Source organism: Orbicella faveolata, unplaced genomic scaffold (genome assembly GCF_042242905.1).
Source record: "Orbicella faveolata isolate gen_17 unplaced genomic scaffold, um_ofav_v1 contig_3, whole genome shotgun sequence".
Taxonomy (NCBI): domain Eukaryota; kingdom Metazoa; phylum Cnidaria; class Anthozoa; order Scleractinia; family Merulinidae; genus Orbicella; species Orbicella faveolata.
In genome coordinates, this window is record NW_028301558.1 from 21,203,198 (window position 1) to 21,207,500 (window position 4,303).

The 4,303-nt window shown below is 39.3% G+C and overlaps 1 long non-coding RNA gene across 1 annotated transcript; it reads left to right on the forward strand.

Moving 5' to 3' along the window:
* Window positions 1-500: 500 nt before the first annotated feature.
* On the forward strand, window positions 501-1,991 carry LOC149106841 (uncharacterized). Its single transcript, XR_016209974.1, has 2 exons — window positions 501-582; window positions 1,342-1,991. It is a non-coding gene; the product is annotated as an uncharacterized LOC149106841 (long non-coding RNA).
* Window positions 1,992-4,303: the final 2,312 nt, after the last annotated feature.

Sequence of the window (4,303 nt, forward strand, 5' to 3'; positions counted from 1 at the left end):
CAATTACTTTTGAAAATGAGTTCGCACACTGTAATTTCAAGCAATTACTCCATTTGACAGGTCAAATTTTGTTAGCTTTAGGAAAGAAATAATTTCCAGCCTTTGAATCAGATCACGTTTTTGTGAGTCGTTTCCCGCCAATCTAATCGGTGGCATGAGCTCTCGTAACATTTTACTGATGGATTTCGTGCCGTATAGCAAGCGAAACCAAAATGTACTTGGGATTTTTCCAAGCCTCACTTCAGTATTATTATAGGGATGCTCACAGTCCAGAAATCTCGAGAAAAAAGATGCCAGATTTCCTGAAATTACAGTTTCCTTACACTGTTTTGACAAACTGTGCAAAAGCATTAAATTGAAATTTTCGGTACGTCGATACATCTTGACTGCGGAGGAAGCAAAATTGTCAGCAAGCTTATCACCGAAACAAATATTAGAAAAGATGTCCCTCCTTTCCTTTCGTTCTATTATATAAAAGCGGCAGTTGTAATAAGTTCATTGGCAAGAAACACCGTCATTTCATTCAGTCGACGCAAGAGGGAAAGGTCGCATCGAGCTTAAGCTGCTGTACTGTAAGACAAGGTTTGTACATGTACTTTTCTTTTGTCAGCTTCAATTGCTTTTTCAGCGTTTTCAAAAGAAGTCTTATTACTATTTCGAATCTCGACTGTTTCTTTAGCCTGATACATCGAATAAACATCGATTAGTGAACACACACATATTTTAATATGATTCCTTAAAGAAATCAAACGTGAGAAAACTTCATGCTCAAGAGAATTCCTGACTAAAATCTATAAAACTTAACGCAAATACCATAACATTGTCGATTATTTGAGCCTCAGCTGGACTTAATGAGCAGCGATAGCTCTGATAAATTTTTTTTTTGCGGCGTTCTGATCATCAGGGTTTGAAAAAAATTGTCCTCCTAATCATGATAATCCAGGTCCAACCACAATGTTAAATTCATAATCACTGTTAGGTGCCAATAAGAACAAAATAAGCTGAGCTATCGAACAAACGGCTAAATAAATTGAGAATCACGGTGATATCAAAATATTTTAACTGACAATTTTTTTCTAGTAGTAGAATAAAACAAAACATCTGTCAACGTTCTCAAAACTACGAAAGTCTGATAACCTATATCATAATCTTTGATGCATAAATCAGTAAAGAGAATTAGTTATTAGCGTTGAGACTACTGAGAATCATAATATGAATGCGATTTTTTTAAAAAACAGGTTCTATTATTTACCTTCAATAATTTCTTTACGTCGTTTCTCTTATCCTAACATTAAACCGGTTTCATAATTGCCCAAAATTTACTGTTTTAAATCCAAACAGTTTGCTGGCAATTTGCTACAAGATGTCTATTTGTCCCAGTCGCCTTCTGGTCTTTGCTGTTCTCACGGTCGTACTACTGGGCTTGGAAGCTAAGCCGCTGCATGAAACCTTTGAAGTCAGTGAGGATAACACCCTGAACGAAGAGCCACGACACATGATGGAAGAAAAACGCAATAAGGCATCATTGTCTACGAGAATACTTAAAAAGCTAACGAAATCTAACCAATGTCCCCCCAATAGATTTCAGTTGTCGTGGTGTCAGGGCTGAAAAAGAGACTGCTGGACCCTCTGTGATTCAATTTTGATGTTGGATTTTCTCTGATTGAAATCATAAAGTTTTTTTTTACCTCTTCGATATTACGAAACATAACTAGTGAAAGAAAAAACAGTACTTTTTTATGCCCGAAAACTGGTGTGATAAACGAAAATTAATGTAACAATTTTACCCCAGCTGGTGCCACAAGGGTCAGTGTTGAACTTAACTCAATGTTCTGTTATTTTACTGTAACTAACAATACTTGTAGAGAAGCTGACTAATTAAACAATAATAAAAAAATAACCACGAATTTTGAAAGTTGAATTAAAGAATAACTTGCGCACCCCTCCTTTTTAACTCTTGTTTTCAAATAAAGCTAGCGTATTCCTTTCCCGATGGCTGTCTGTCTGAACCGTCTCTGGGGAGCACGAACCGTGCAGACTCCTGGGACAGGGAGGGTCTAGAAGTGGTCTTTTAGGAAAACATTTGTATTGCTATTGAGTTAGAGAAACAAGAGTGGAAGTTCGAGAGAACAAGATTGCTTAGGGAACATCAGTCGTACGTGAGTGTTTTGACTGCTTCTTCGAGTCCTACCAAATTTTCGCGAGTGTTCTAGTAATAGTTGGATAGAAACACGGGGAAAAGATGTTTTTATTTCCTTTTGGAAAACGGAGGAAGAGAAAGAAAGGAAAAGTCGTGTTCTTTGGTTGTCAACATATGCATTCTCATTGTACGTGTCATCATTAGTTCAACAAATTGCGTCAGTTGTGTGTTTCATACAACCAGACATTCGGCCCGACATTTGCCCAAAAACGGATCGGTGCATGGCCCGCCGCTTACATTGGAATATCCCGTGATAAGGACCCCTGATTCGAAATACACCTTGAATACCCTATTAGAATCCGGACTGTTTTCTGATTTGAGTTGAGTATTTCAGGTGTAAATCAGGTATTTGGAGCGCCCTTGATACTCTAGGATTCTATGGCGTCACGACTGCGCATTCGAGGCTGGAATACTCTCGGGTGTTTTCGCCTTGAGGTAGTGGGAACTGTGGAGGTACCGCTTTTAGAACTTAACGTACTCTCTTACAGAGTGTTTTCAGAATGACACTAAATGCTGAGAATAGAGCTGCACGGAGTCGCTTTCATGCACTGCGCATTCAGTATAAATGCGTGACAGTGACCAACTCGAAATCTCATTAGCTACTTTGGTCACTGTACAGAACTAAATATTGTTTCTTCTAGTTAATTTCTATTTGTATTTTTTTTTCTGTATGACTGCAAACCATCTTATGTTATGTTAAGTTGTTTTCTGTAAACAGTGTGCAATAATAAAAAAATTGAAACTGAACTGAAACTGAAAACTATGATGAATTTAAGATCACTCTGCCTGAAGCCAGTCTTCCTCAGGACAAAGTAGCTAAATGCATCTGAGTAAGAGAATATGATCTGTATCTCTTGATCTGAGCTATTTAGGCTGTCCAAGATCGCACTAAGGTCACCCTAAGGGATCTACAGTCATTGAATGGATCTTTAATTTTGCTTTCTCGGTCATTGTCCGGGATAGAGTAATCCTCCGTCGCATGATAAACCTAACAATTGGCTTGAAAAATCCCCGCCATTATAGCGGAGCTCCGGTGGAGCCCCATACTCATATGGGAAAGAAAAAGAAACCCATGAGTTGATTTTCTCATGGTTATCATGGCTAGCGGTATTGCTCTTGGGCGCGTACACACGACGGCGACGACGACGAAGTTGCCCAACATGGCGGCCATACTCCAAATAATAGGTTGACAGACATGCAGCCTTGGTTTACCGTGTACTTCCTTGATATTGGACATCCACGTTATGATCAATTGACACCTGTCAAAACAAGGTATCCGCTGACCAGTATCACGTGACCATATCGCGGGCTCAAGTTTACAGCTCCCCGAGGTCACGTGCTTTTTTGAAGTTGACGCTGACCAAGTGCTGGTTATCGATTGGATCGCGGGCTCATATTACGTTAACTTGTTGGAAACAGGGCAGGATTGTTCGGAAGCCGGTTAACGCTAACCCAGGATTGAAAGTTAACCAAATTATAACTTTTTCTTCTATACAAATGTTTTTTGCTGTTTTGTTTTGTGTACAGGGTGATTATTAAAACTCAAAACAGAAGGCCAAACAATATACAGAAAACCTCACCGCAAAGTTACAAAACTCAGATCAAAATTCTACCTTTTTCTGGGTTAGCTTAATCGGGCATTGAACAGCCCGGCCCAGGAGCTACGCTTTTAGGCTGGCCTAAATCTATATATTGTTCGGGTTACACAAGAAGTTAAGCGTCACTTACAGCTATGGGAAGTAATTTCGATTTTTTTAATGGTAAGTCCTTTTTCTTGGAGGAGGCTTGGGTAACTTCATGCCAATTACATTTTTATACAGATGCAGTCAAATCAAAAGGCTTTGGCATAATTTTTGGAGGCTACTGGGCGTACGGTGAATGGCCAGGAAACTATAAAATCAAGCGTGAAATTTCTTCACTTGAGCTTTTTTCCCATTGTGGATGGGTTGCGCTTGTGGTGTCATACCCTTAAGTGTGGTGCATTTTTATTAATATGGAACTTAAGCAAACCACGAAGGCGACAACGCGAACGCCACAGAGGGAGCGTGAGCCACGACGACTAATTTTTCGTATTTTCTTTTGGAATTGATTGCTGGTGATACA